Genomic DNA, 15,713 nt, shown 5'->3' with positions numbered 1-15,713 from the left:
CTTGAGGGGGTATTGTGGCAACCGTGGGTACCTGTGTCCAGGCTTGAGGTGTACTTGGACCGGGGGAACCTGCAGGAGGCCAACGTCCTCTGGCCCGCTGGACCACAGAGAGTGGGAACTGTGAGGTATCAAGAAGAGTGTGAGGTTGTATGGTCATCATCATGAGAGGGAAGGCTTTGAGAACGCAGCGGTCTTCAGTCCCTTGTTCGGAATGAGGATCTCGCAGAAGAAGCTCCATGCCATGGTTTCCGAAGGTAATAGTTGCCTTCATCCGCTCTAAGAGATCGGCTCCCAACAAATTAACGGGGCAAGTTTCTGAGACCAAGAATCTTGTGAGTACTCCAGTGAATGGTCCTGCAGACACAGGGACTGTGAGTGGAGAGGAAATATGTTGGCCTTCCACCCCAACACAGGTGAGGGTATCCGGTGATAGGGATACCGAGGGAGGGAGCTGTGTGGAAGAAATGACAGATGTGGCCGCCCCAGTGTCCACCAGGAACTTCAATGTTTGATGGTCCACCTGTAAAGTGACAGTCCCACAGGCGGCCGTGGGATGCGTAGCCGGGAAAGTGGACACTGGTTGACCGGGCCGTCATTGGCGTGGGTGAGATGGTTCACGGGAAGGTCCATGGTTGTGTGGACCGTCATGAAACGAGCGGTCATGGTACTGTCTGCGGGTTGGACAGTCTCTGAGAATGTGATTAGGGCTACCACATTCCCAACACAGCATGCGTCCTTCAGAATCACGAGATTGTCTCTTGTCTCTAGGTGGCCCCCTGTCATTTCTTTTGTCTTGTTTTCTATATGTGGGAGGAGTATCATCACCTGTGCCTTTAACCATTACCCACTTGATTCCATGTTGGTTGCCAGGGGGTGGGTAGCATTCTTGAGCTTGATATACCATGGCAGGAGCGGCTTTCTTCTTTGGCTTAGTATTCTTTTCCATTTTTAGCATGACTTTTTGGAAAGTTTTGACAATGTCCACCGTGTCGTTAAAAGAAGAAGAACGAATCTCGGGGCGTACCCTCAGAACCTCATCTCTGAGAGTGTCTTGTAGGCCATCTACTAGGGCCTGAACCAACAGGGCGGCCTGCGTCTTGACGTGAGGACTGTATCCGAGATCCTCAAAATGCATGCTGAGTCTTGCAGCATATCTTTCCACAGATTCATCAGGGTCTTGTTGAACATCTTGTACAGACCCAGCTTGATCTGACAAGCGATCCTGAGCCCAGGCTTTTAACTGTTTCATGTATTCTAGGCCGGATTCATACGTACTAAGGGATCCTGCTTTTGTGGAATCCATGGCCTTTTCGATAGTAGGCAAGAAATATTCCTTGGCCTTCACAGATGTGATACCTGCCAAATCAGCCCAGGTTGCACCATAAATGGCTCTGGTTGTGTCCAAGCGTCTAGCATACTGCATGGGAGATTTATCGGGATCAGGAAGCTTTGAGACCAGAGTGTCTACTTGTACTGGGGTAAAGGGTTGATATTTGATCATCCCTAAAGGTCCAGGAACTTGTTGAGGACCGGGCAGCGTCGCGTGTTCCTTGGTGGTGTTTGGGGTGGCCGCTAGGGAGGATTCTTCAGGCAACAGAACCGCATTAGGTATCGGTGTCGGGGAGGAGGTTGCCACTAGTAGCTTAAGGGCCAAAGGCATAGCAGCATGAACTGCTGGACTACGGACACATACAATGCGTATTGAGTCCAATCCATGGGGGAGGGTCTCCATGCCTTCCTTGAGGGCTAGTACGTGTTCCTCCATGTACGGCCCGAGTGGGTAGCCGAAAATTCCAGAAGATATAAGTGGTATCGCTAAAGTGCGTCTGGGCATATCCTGATGACTCAATTTTCCTGCATGGAGGAGTACTGAACGGATGGTAGATGTGAGAGTGGAACGTGACTCTTCGGGGTTCTGGGGGTCATAAATAGGACCCACTGCATGTATGATGACATCAGCGGGCAGTCTACCCGCATGGGTGACTAAGGTCTGGCCTTTTGAAAGCTCTCCGTTTTCGGCTAAGTGAGCCTGGCATTCTGCAGCCAGAGTGGAACCAGCAGCAAGGGCAATTTTACGAGCCAATCCTCCAGCATGGCTCATACGGGTGTTTGCAGGGTTGACTATGGCCCCCACCCGATGTATAAGGATGTCACCATAGCCTATTGACAGAGTGACGGGGCGTCCTGATGGGTCTACTAGGTTCCGGGAGCGGCAGGGGTCCCAGACTTCTGAGGGGCTGGGGGGTGGTGCTCTTTCAGCAGTTGCTTGGAGCAAGGGCCGGAGTATGGGTAATGAATGTGGGGTGGAGGATGCCATAGGAGACGTATGGGGTAAAGGGAGGGGCGCTGGAGTATCTTGAGCCCATCCCTCATCTGGCTCCGTATCATCTTGAGTAACAGTATGTTGGCGGAGCGAGAGCAGTCTGGCCTGAAATTCTGGGGAGTTGAGGAGGATATCCCCAGAGTTATGGGCGACCCCCATGGGGAACAGAGGGAGCGCCTCAGCATCATGGACTGGAGCAGAGGGTATCACATTAGTTTCAGATGGGTGCTCTGGGACTGAGGGCTTTTCCACCCGTGCTGGCGGCTGGTAATAAGCACTGGACGGATCTAGTAGTGGATATAGGCCGGATTGGGGTTTCCCGGGCCGCCCACAACAAGTAAAAGGTGTAGTAAGATGGCCGTTGGAGGGAGGAGTTGGAGTGGGGGTGGGATTGTTCTTGGAGACAGGCTGGGCATCGTGCCATGGGCGGCCCGCCCCACAGACACAGCAGAACTTCGCCCAGGGCGGGTTTTGCTCTCCGCACATACGACACGTCCATCCTTCCGATGATTTGGCGTCAGCGCCATTATAGGGTGGTGGCTGAGGGCTCGGTGTAGTGACAGGCATCAACGGGGTTACGGCCAATTTAGGGTCACATAACAAATCACATTCTGCAGCTTTCATGTATCCGAACAAAGGCTCGGCATTCTCTGTTCCCCCTGCACCATCTACTTCTTTCCAGCCCTCAACCTTTAAATCATTTGCTACTCTAAGATGTGCCTGAGCCTGGTGCAGGAGTCCTTCGTCACTCAACTTCCCCTTATTTTGTATAACGTATTCTTTCCACACTGAAGGCTGGAGCCTGCCCGTACTGGGTAAGCTTATCATTTTATACAGATTCCTAACATTCTTAACAGCCTTCTTGCCTTCCCGTGACTCTACTAACTGGATGACTCCCACTGCACCATCCGGCAACTTGTGAGGTCTTTCAGATTTGAACATACGCAACATTTTCTTATAGAATGCAATGATCTGTCGCGACTCAGATCACTGGTGCAGTCCACTGGTCGCCACCGGTCAGTGTAGAGCACACCTCAATACACTGGTGAGACAGAGAGACACCTCATCTATCTCCTTCCCTATCCTTGAATAGCGACTTTACAGTGCGACTCACCACGGCACCCTGAGTACAGGTCGCCACCCGTCAGTGTAGAGCACACCTCAATACACTGGTGAGACAGAGAGACACCTCATCTATCTCCTTTCTTAACCTTGACTTTACAGCAGTCTCTGTGGTAGACGAAGAGCACTCCTCAATTCGTCACAGATTCTTTCTTCCTTACACTTCAATTTAGGGATGGCTTGGAATCGACTATCAGTCACGGGAGGCAACTATCTAAGAAAAGTACAGTGACCGGGGGAGGAGGAGGTGGTGTGCACACGAGCACGCGCAGGCATGCGACGTCACTCGGTCTCACAGTTGCTGGTTCAGGATGTGGCGCGGGACGCCTGAGGTCTCACCACTCGACTGGTCACCCACCCAGATCCAACCTGACAACCCCACAGGAACCGCTGCGGCTGACACACAGGCAAGTGAGACATATAAAATATATCTCGACTTACCGTGTTCGATGGAGGTTGATCAGGCCTCAGATTCAGCCGCCGCGGTCACCACCAGGGAAGTCAACAATATGGGTCCGGGAGGGCGGCGTACCGCTAGCCACGCCCCACGTTGGGCGCCATTTGTCGGGGTCGTAGCGACATTCCACTCGTCCTCCAGTCACTCCAAATTAAGGCTATGAGCATGGGTCAACCATTCAAAGAATGAGTCAGACAACAAGCTGGTTCAAACTCAGAGCATGCTCAGAAGGCTACTGGCAAGCCACGATCTCAGCAATGTTCTGCTTTTATTTCCGCATGCACAAACCTAAATACACTACATAATGGGGAGGGGAAAGGGGTTGTTCGGGGCGGGGTAAGCCATAAATGTCTAGTATCCGGCCACTCCTGATTGGTCCACGTCTCCTTAACTCAGTCTCTGGGCAGACAACCATCAGTTGATGATTCGGTTTCATTTCTCTGAAACAGGTGCTGGCTGATACCGGCGCCATCTTAACATAAATTTCGATCTAAATAACACGTAGCAAGGAAAGCTTATTGTTATAAGACACAAAATGGTGGTTAGTACATAAGCAAAGCGTATAAAAGTATAAAAGTAGAGAAAATATATATTCTTTCTGACCCTGACAGTGTATGCAGTGAGTGGCAGGGCTGCCCTAAATTTGGACGCACCCCAATACCCCTTTGAAGAGACTTAGAGGAGGGCCTCCTGAAAACAATGTTCCCATTATTATGAAATGGGTCTCCCATACTGTTTGCCTATGCAGTGAATATAAGGACTGCCAAAAATTTGGACCTACTCAAATGCCCCTTGGAAGAGACGTGGGGGAGGGCCTCCTGAAAAAAAATGTTCCCATTATTAGGAAGTGGATCTCCCATTGCGTTTGCCTATGCAATGAATGCAAGGGTTGCCAAAAATTTGGAGGCACTCCAATGCCCCTTGGAAGAGACATGGAGGCCAGAGGGCCTCCTGAAAACAATGCACCCATTATTAGGAAGTGGGTGACCCATAGTGTTTGCCTATGCAGTGAATGCAAGGGTTGCCAACAATTTGAAGGCACTCCAATGCCCCTTGGAAGAGACATAAAGGTCAGAGGGCCTCCTGAAAACAATGTTCCCATTATTAGGAAGTGGGTCTCCCATTATGTTTGCCTATGCAGTGAATGTAAGGGTTGCCAAAAATTTGGAGGCACTCCAATGCCCCTTGGAAGAAACGTGGAGGTCAGAGGGCCTCCTGAAAACAATGTTTCCATTATTAGGATGTGGGTCTCCCATTGTGTTTCCTATGCAGTGAATGCAAGGGTTGCCAAAAATTTGAAGGCACTCCAATGCCCCTTGGAAGAGAAGGGGAGGTCACATAGCCTCCTGAAAACAATGTTCCCATTATTAAGAAGTGAGTCTCCCATATTGTTTGCCTATGCAGTGAATGCAAGGGTTGCCAAAAATGTTGAGGCTCTCCAATGCCCCTTGGAAGAGACGTGGAGATCAGAGGCCTCCTGAAAACAATGTTCCCATTATTAGGAAGTGGGTTTCCCTTATTGTTGGCCTATGCAGTGAAAGCAAGGGCTGAAAAAAAAATTGTGAGGCACTGCAATGCCCCTTGGAAGAGACGTAGAGGGCCTCATGAAAAAATGTTCCCATTATTAGGTAGTGGGTCTCCCAGGGGTGGATTAAGAGTAGCCAGGGCCCCGGGTAGTTTGGAAGGCGTGGGCCCTCTACTGCTGACAGAAATAGTGGTGAGCGTATTGCGGCGCGCACATTTTTCCCTTATGTACAGAACTATATATAACATAGCGCCATACATAATAGGGCAGGGATGGGAGATTAATTTTCATAAGGGGCCACATGAGAAACCGTGACAGTTGTGGAGGCCCAGCAATAGGCTGAAATTAATTCTGCCAAATATTAACATATTAATTATAATTATTTTTTACATTATTTGTATAACTTAATATTGAGCAGAATTAATATGATGACATAACCTATATATACTACGAGCCCCCACATAGCCCCCTCCATCAACACCAAAGCAATCAACCTATGGGGCCTTCATACATTTAAAAAAAAAAAAAACCTTAAAAAGATTCTTTATTTTAAAAGCTCAATACATAAAGACATTAGTGATGAATGAACGTGATCAGATAACTTGTTATCCCTGCACGCTCCAGTGTTATCTGAGTATCTTGTAGTGCTCGGATAATATATTCGAGTCCATGCGGCTGCATATTTTGTTTTTGTCTTTTAGACAACGACAACACTTAACAAACATGCAATCCCCGCATATGTTGAATCTGTTTAACAGGAGATACAACATTATATACAGTATATAGACTCTATATGGCATGAACAGTTGTGTACTTAGCCTAATGGTGTCTTCTTCTGACACTTTTTGTCCTCCTTTGGTCATTCAGGGATCCATCAGGGTATTCCTTCAATCAGGACAAGAAAAGGAGACTATAGGCTGAACTGCAATGAGAATAACAGCTCACAGGTCCAGGCAATATGCCCCCACAAAGCCCCCTACATACAATATGAGCCCCCACACAGCCCCCCCATATACAGTATGAACCCACACACAGCCCCCTATATACAGAATGAGCCCCCCATAGCCCTGTACATACAGTATGAGTTCACACACAGGCCCCTACATACAGTATGAGCCCCTACATAGCTACCTAGACACGGTAAGAGCTCTCACACAGACCCATAGATACAGTATGAGCTCCCACATAACTCCCTTTATACAGTATAAATCCACACATAGCCCCCTACATACAATGTGACACCACACAGTCCCCCAATTTACAGTATGAGTCTCCACATAGCCTCCTATATACAGTATGAGCCCCCACATACAGTATGAATCCACACACAGCACCCAATATACAGTATGAGCCCTCACATAGCCCCAATATACAGTATGAGCCCCTACATAGCTACAGTAAGAATCCTCACACAGCCCCATAGATACAGTATGACTCCCTTTATACAGTATGGATCCACATAAAGTTCCCTACATACAATTACACCACACAGTCCCCCAATATACAGTATGAGCCCCCTCATAGCCCCCTACATACAGTATGAGCCCCCTACATACAACATGAGCCCCTACACAGCCATATACATACAGTTTGAGTCCTCACATAGCTCCCAATATATAGTATGAGCCCCCACATAGCTCCTTGCAGCCCCCAAACCCACAGGATAACATTAATCTGTAGCCCGCAAGATAAAATACTATGCAGCCACTAGCAGCCCCCATGGTCACATACCCTGTGGTCCCCCATGGTCACATATCCTGCGCCCCCCCATGGTCACATACCGTGCGCCCCCCCATGGTTGCATACCCTGCAGCCCCCCCATGGTCCCATACCCTGCAGCCCTCCATGGTCACATGACCTGCGGACCCCTCCCATGGTCACATACCCTGTGGCCCTCCCATGATTACATACCCTGCAGCCCCCCCATGGTCCCGTACCCTGTGGCTCTCCATGGTCACATACCTTGCTGAACCCCATGGTCACATACCCTGCAGCCTCCCATGGTCACATACCCTGTGCCCCCCCATGATCACATACCCTGCAGCCCCCCCCATGGTCACATACCCTGCGGCCCCCCCATGATCACATACCTGCGGCTCCCCCTCCATGGTCACATACCCTGTGGCCCCCCCATGGTCATATACCTTGCGGCCCCCCATGGTCACATACCCTGCAGCCCACACGGTGACATGCTCAAGTTACTCTCTCACAGGATGCAGCTATTTGCTTCTTACCACCACCAGGAGGTGCAAGCAGGAGGGAACAGGAAGCATTGAAAGGCAGCTCTGAGCACAAGATGAGCAGGGAGGCAAAGCCAGCACTGAGCACCACAGGGAGCTGCAGTGCAGGAGCAGACAGCCTGGAACACCAGGGGCTCTGCACGTGAGCTTAGCAGACTTGTGCACGCAGAGTGCGCTGCGTGTTCGCATCTGCTGCATTGTCCTGCGGGCGGCGCACTTAACATTATAATGAGGGCGGTCTGGCCATGTGCCCCACCGGAGCTTTGGGTTCTGGGCAGTAGCCCAGATTGCCTCATTATAATCTGCCTATGGGGTCTCCCATAGTGTTGGCCTGTGCAGTGTATGCAAGGGCTGACAAAAATTGGGAGGCACTCCAATGCACCTTGGAAAAGACGTGGAGGAGGGCCTCACAAAAAAATGTTCCCATTAGAAAGGAGCGGGTCTCCTATACTTGTAATGCCCATGCACTAAGTGTATGGGCTGACAAACATTTACCCCTGGGGGGTATACATGAACATACTGTATATAAAAAAAATATTACGGGCATCATAAACACCCTTTAAAAAAATTATGTGGGTGTTGCATCACGGACCATGGTCACCCTGGTGATATGGTGGTCGAGGATGAGGATGAGGAGAAGGAGGAGGACAAGAGCAAATAGCCAAAATCAGGAAGTGTAAACCCATGTGTGGGTGTGAAAAGTTGCATGGGAATACATCTCCCAAGAAAAGACACTGGATTTGAGTTTATGTTATGCTGCTATCATTCGGTGGTATTGAGAAATCTGGCCCAATCCAGCCCTTGTTCAATTTTTTATGAGCGTCAGCCTGTCAGCATTTTCAGTTGACAAACGGATGCGATTATCAGTTATAATTCCACCAGTGGCACTAAAAACCCGCTCTGATAAAACGCTAGCGGCAGGCCAGGACCTCCAAGGCGTAGAGAGCCAATTCATTCCACGTGTCCAGCTTGGATACTCAATAATTATAAGGCACAGAGGAATCACAGAGAACGTTGGTACGGTCGGCAAAGTACTCCCTCAGCATCTTCCCAAACTTTGCCCTCCTTGTGAGAGCACCCCATGCCTCAGGGCCTGAGCGATGGGAGGGGTTGAGAAAATTCTCCCAGAACTTTGACAGTGTTCCCCTGCCTCTGCTGGATTGGCGTTGAGTCTCTCTCGCCTGTACTCCTTGGTTGTCCAACGAACTGTGACCTCTGCCGCCAGCGTTTTCAGATGGGAATTTTTTTAATAGTTCCGCAACAAGGGCCTTCTGGTACTGCCCCATTTTTGTAGACCTGTCTGCCTCAGGAATAAGAGATATAAAGTTCTCCTTATAGCATGGGTCTAGAAGTGTTACAAACCAGTAATGACTGTCACCCAAAATTTTGAGAATGCGAGGGTCATGGGAAAGGCTGCGTAACATAAACTCAGCCATGCGTGCCAGACTGCTAACAGGCAAAACTTCCGTGTCCTCACCGACTGACCATACTCTTCTCCTCCTCCTCCTCCCTGTCCTCAGGCAATCCATGCTGAACAGACGGTATGACAGTTGTGCAGGCAGTACCATCTATAGCGCATGAAACTAGCTACTGTTCTTCCTCCTCCTCTTCCTCATTGTCCACGTTGGGATGAGATGAGGCTGGGCTGTGTGTAATCACCCTGTATGGTTCCTTGTTCCATCTCATTGTGCTCCGCCTGCAATACATCCTCATTGATTGTGAGTAGAGAGCATTTCAGAAGACAGAGAAACGGGATGGTGATGCTAATTATGGCGTCATCGTCGCTCACCATCTTGGTGGAGTCGTCAAAGTTTTGGAGGATGGGACAGATGTCTGACATCCATGTCCACTCCTGAGGTCTTATGTGTGGAGTCTGAACTGAATACGACAGCTTTGTTGATGCTGGTAGTCAACAACTGCCCTCTTCTGCTCACAAATCCTTCCCAACATCTGCAGTGTAGAGTTCCAACGCGTGGGAACATCACACAGCAGTCGGTGAGCCAGAAGCTGCAAACACTGCTGAAGCACGGCAAAGGCGGCGGAAGCTGTAACTGACTTTCTAAAATGGGCACACAGGCAGCATACTTTGACAAGCAGATCCGGCAGCTCCGGGTAGGTTTTGAGAAACCGCTGGACCACGAGGTTAAGCACATGGGCCAGGCATGGTACGTGTGTGAGCTCGCTTCGCATCAGAGCCGCTACCAGGCTCTGGCCATTATCACACACGACTATGCCTGGCTGTAGGTTCAGCGGTGTCAGCCACAGATCTGCCTTCTCTTTCAGAGCTGTCAACAACCCTTCAGCATTGTGCGGTTTGTCACCTAAGCATATTAGCTTCAGCACAGCGTGTTGAAGCTTGGCTGAGGCAGTGCTTCCAGCTTGTGACTGATGTGGTCATTTTGGAGATGGAGGCTGAAGAGGAGGAGGAGGCTGAGGAGGATGGGGTGCAGGAGCTGTAGACTGTGGGGGCAACCCTGATTGACCTAGGGCCCGCAATCTTCAGTGTCGGGAGGATGTGTTCCGTCCCAAGGTCTGACTTTGTCCCGGCTTCCACTATGTTAACCCAGTGTGCCTTCAACGAGATGTACCGTCCCTGCCCATAAGCACTTGTCCACGTGTCCATGGTTAGGTGGACTTTCCCAGTATATGCATTGTTGAGGGCACGGCTAATGCTGTGAGACACGTGCTTGTGTAATGCGGGGACGGCACACCAGGAGAAATAGTGGCGGCTGGGGACCGAGTTCCGTGGGACGGCCGCCCCAATCAGGTTGCGGAAAGCTCCACGAGCCTAAAAGGCAACATTTTGAGTGCAAGCAGTCGTGATATGTGAGAATTTAGTAGTGTGGCCTGTGGGGCATTGGCTGCATATTTGCGCTTGCGTTCCAAGGACTGGGGTATGGACAACTGAACGCTGCGCTGGGACATGGACGTGCTTGCTGATGGTGTTAGTAGAGAGTGTGCAATGACAGGTGCAGGGCAGGAGGAATCTTCGCATGCATCATGGACAGGGGATTGGCTTGCACGCCAACAGCGGAAGAAGCAGTGGTGTCACCCTCAGACACTGTTCCTGAAGTGGCAGAATTTTCAGCACAATTATATGTGATCCGTGTGAAGGACAAACCACAGATTTAAATAGCTGGCCTGTAGGTAACTATTTTTAACAGCGACCTTGTGTCAATAAGTTCACTGACACACTGCAACAAAATTTCAATGGAGGCCAGAAATGGCAGAATTTTCAGTACAATTATATGTGATCCGAGTGACGGACAAGCCACAGTTTTAAATAGCTGGATTTTTAGCGCTGTAATATGGAAAGGACCTGGCTGTATTCTACAGTGCGAACAAGCAAATGGCGCAGAAAAACTGTGTTCTCTGGATTGCTTTTTAAGCAAATAATCAGGATTAAGATTAAAAAAAAATTATTCCTGGCCCCTGATACCTGAGGCTATTTCTACAAATATAATATCTCTAAAAGCACCAGCAGACAGAACTGGAATGGACCCTCTTGCTATATGCACTGCAGTCTGCTATATACCCTGCCTGCCTGGCAGGCTAATAGTGTGGTCCAGCCAGGAGTCCACATTGCAGAATCTAAATCCTTTGTGCTGATAGTGTGGTCCCGACACCAGGCCACATTTCAGAATCTAAATCCTTTCTGCTAATAGTGTGGTCCAGACAACAGGTCACATTTAAAAATCTAAATCATTTCTGCTTACAGTGTGGTCCAGCCATTAGTTCACATTTCAGAATATAAATCCTTTCTGCTAATAGCGTTGTCCAGACAAAAATCCGCATTTCAAAATTTTAATTCTTTCTGCTAATAGTGTGGTCGAGACACCAGGTCACATTTCAACATCTAAATCCTTTTTGCTAATTGTGTAGTCCAGCCACACTATCTCAGCAAATAAATACTGATTAATTTAGTGACAGGTGACTGACATGTCTCATTCTAGCATTGTGAAACAGCTTATTAAAAGAGGGGAAGGGTACATCCAATATGAGTGGGAAAAAGAAAGGGCATGATGGAAGGGGGAATGGGTGTGGTGTTCAAGGTGTACATGGGGTAAGCGGTAATGTTACTGAAAGCTCTACTGAACAAACACTGTCTCGTCCTATCCAAAGACAACTGACAACTTCTGTTACTGGACGGGCTACTCAACTTCCCTTCTTTGGCAGCCACATAGTGGTACACCTTGTAGATGAGGACCAGAAGGAGCATTAGCTCCAGTGGATGGCAAGCTCTGCATCAAGTGGCCTCTCCTCCTCTTCCTCCACCTTAACATCACACACTGTACAATCCTCAGAGGTGACACCCCAACTACCGTTGTTTTTCCTCCGCGTTACAACTCTTTTTTGGAGGATTTTTGAAACGTTGCCACCGACCCCATTCGTATACTTGATCTTTATCATAATCCAGGAAATCATGATTAACCTTCTTTTGTTTTATTGGAATAATCTATTCCTCAAGATCTTGTACTTTTTTTTTGAGATTTTTATGAAAAGTGTCAAAATCATCAGTAGACATTGAGGTTTTGGCATTGTCCATCAATCTAGTGATCTCACACTGTATTTGTTTCAATTGTTCATTCTCACATTTGATAATAAGTTTGATAAGATGAATTGAGCAAGTAGACAAAATGGAGTTCCATTCTATAACAAATTGTGGAGAATAAATAATGGTGGGAATTTTTTTGATGCGTAGATCTCGTGGTATCATATTTTTTTCCACGTAAGTACTAAGTGTGGTCTCGTCCCACCATGTTTTAGTTCCATTCAAAGAATGTTTTTCAATATCCATGATTAAATTATGTGTATCTGTGGGTATGTCCATTTTTTTAGGAATCATAGAAAAATAAAAGACGTCATTTCATATGAGGGATTCATATCCAAAAAATATATATGCAGTTAAGATAACTATATCCCACTATGTTCCTCCAAGGAAGGAGTTAAATTTCTTTGTATTTGAAATAGTCCAATATCTATAGCTGGAAGGAGATAGGTAGCAGTACTAGGGGCATATAAAAAAAAAAACAGCTCACCTCCCAAAATGGTTTGGAGGGTCCGGGATCCCGGATCAGCACTACTGCGAGCGCTTGGGTACTGCTGTGTGAAGGAACGACGGTGATCCAGCTCCACGGACTCCAGATATCATTAAAACCAAAATTTCTTTATTGTAGATTCATTAAAAAATTCCAAAGGTCTTGGACCAGACTAGTGTTGCGATTAGCAATCAACTGGTTAATGGGGGGGACACAGGGGCAGGAGATAATGAATACCAGATGCATTTCGAATGGAAAAACGTTCTTAGACTTGGTATGAATGAATGTCCAGCAGAAGGGAGGATCCCCTATATGCCGACATTAATTGCAGGAGAGCGCTGCAGGTGGGAAAGGGGCTATTTGAGGGAAATATTTAAAATAAGGGAATATACAAGTAAAAACAATTGATACAACAGAAAATCAACAGAAATGAAACACCAAGTTAATAATGTAACATCAATTCCCTTCTATAGTTCAAACAGGAGGGAATCCTTGTCTCTATAGCAAAAATCCAATACGCCTCTCTATTTCGGAGCGCTTTCTGTCGGTTTCTATTGTGAATATATCAAGATATATGTTCTATGGCATAAGCTAAGAAGTCTTTTGTACATCTATTATGGCAATTAATAAAGTGTCTAGAAGCACTAGATATACTACGATTTGATTAATACGAAATGTCATATAAATGTTCCCTCAGCCTTGTTTTAAATTTCCTGGTAGTAGAAACAATATATTTTAAATCTCAGATAGTACATTTAATTATATAAACAATATAGTCTGTATTACAATTTAAAAAAACTTGATTGAATATATTTTAGAATTATTTTTATCCGCAAAAGTGTTTTTTCTAGATACAAAAGGACATGACCTACAGTTTGGAAGGCCACACTTATGAAAACCACTGGTTGATAACCATGTACCTGTGGTTGTTTGGGATAATTTATTTTCAATTGTAGGAGGTTTATGGGGTACTACTCTCATTCCATGTTTTAGTATTGAATCCATTGTAGAATCTTCCCTCAGAATCTCTATATTTCGTCACACTGTATTTGATTTAGCTGAAAAATGGGTGTTAAAAGTGAGAACTAATGTAGGGATTGTGGAGTTTGTTTTATTTTTACATTTGCCCTTTATTTGTAATCAAATCATTTATAGATTTAGTGTCCACAATTCTCTTTGCCCAATCAAGAGTCCATTTTGGGTCATTTCTGGATAATAATCTGGAATTAATTGTTTTACATTCTTTAACCCCTTAAGCCCCGCGGGTGGTTTGCACGTTAATGACCGGGCCAATTTTTACAATTCTGACCACTGTCACTTTATGAGGTAATTACTCTGGAACGCTTCAACGGATCCCCCTGATTCTGAGATTGTTTTTTCGTGACATATTGTACTTCATGACTGTGGAAAAATTTCTTCGATATCACTTGCGTTTATTTGTGAAAAAAACAGAAATTTGGCGAAAATTTTGAAAATTTTGCAATTTTCAAAATTTGAATTTTTAAGCCCTGAAATCAGAGCGATATGTCACACAAAAGAGTTAATAAATAACATTTCCCACATGTCTACTTTACATCAGCACAATTTTGGAACCAAAATTTTTTTTTGTTAGGGAGCTATAAGGGTTAAAAGTTGACCAGCGATTTCTCATTTTTCCAACAAAATTTATAAAACCATTTTTTTAGGGACCACATCACATTTGAAGTCACTTTGAGAGGTCTTTATGACAGAAAATACCCAAAAGTGACACCATTCTAAAAACTGCACCCCTCAAGGTGCTCAAAACCACATTCAAGAACTTTATTAACCCTTCAGGTGCTTCACAGGAATTTTTTGAATGTGGAAGAAAAAAATGAACATTTAACTTTTTTCACAAAAATGTTACTTTAGACCCAATTTTTTTTATTTTCACAGGGGTAACAAGAAAAAATGGACCCCAAAATTTGTTGTGCAATTTCCCCTGGGCACGCAGATACCCAATATTTGGGGAAGAAACACTGTTTGGGCGCACGGCAGGGCTCGGAAGGGAAGGAGCGCCATTTGACTTTTTGATTGTAAAATTTGCTTGAATAATTAGCGGACACCATGTTCTGTTTGGAGAGCCCCTGTGTGCCCAAACTTTGGAGCTCCCCCACAAGTGACGCCATTTTGGAAACTAGACCCCCCAAGGCACCTTTTTAGATGCATAGTGAGCACTTGGAACCCATCTAGATAGGTGCCTTGGGGGGTCTAGTTTCCAAAATGGGGTCACTTGTGGGGGAGCTCCAATGTTTGGGCACACAGGGACTCTCCAAATGCAACATGATATCCGCTAACAATTTGAGCCGACAATTTGTTAGCGGATATCATGTTGCATTTGGAGAGTCCCTGTGTGCCCAAACATTGGAGCTCCCCCACAAGTGACCCCATTTTGGAAACTAGACCCCCCAAGGCACCTTTCTAGATGCATAGTGAGCACTTGGAACCCCAGGTGCTTCACAAATTGATTCATAAAAATGAAAAAGTGTTTTTTTTTCACTTTTTCATTTTTACGAATCAATTTGTGAAGCACCTGGGGGTTCCAAGTGCTTACTATGAATCTAGATAGGTGCCTTGGGGGGTCTAGTTTCCAAAATGGGGTCACTTGTGGGGGAGCTCCAAAGTTTGGGCACAGAGGGGCTCTCCAAACGCAATGTGGTGTCCGCTAACAATTTGAGCCGATTTTCCATTCAATTTGTTAGCGGATACCATGTTGCATTTAGAGAGTCCCTGTGTGCCCAAACATTGGAGCTCCCCCACAAGTGACCCCATTTTGGAAACTAGACCCCCCAAGGCACCTTTCTAGATGCATAGTGAGCACTTGGAACCCCAGGTGCTTCACAAATTGATTCATAAATATGAAAAAGTGTTTTTTTTTTCACTTTTTCATTTTTACGAATCAATTTGTGAAGCACCTGGGGGTTCCAAGTGCTTACTATGCATCTAGATAGGTGCCTTGGGGGGTCTAGTTTCCAAAATGGGGTCAATT

This window comes from Phyllobates terribilis, unplaced genomic scaffold, assembly GCF_046119375.1.
Source record: "Phyllobates terribilis strain yellow unplaced genomic scaffold, ASM4611937v1 Scaffold_2__4_contigs__length_985480577, whole genome shotgun sequence".
Taxonomy (NCBI): domain Eukaryota; kingdom Metazoa; phylum Chordata; class Amphibia; order Anura; family Dendrobatidae; genus Phyllobates; species Phyllobates terribilis.
This window is presented reverse-complemented; position numbering follows the sequence as displayed.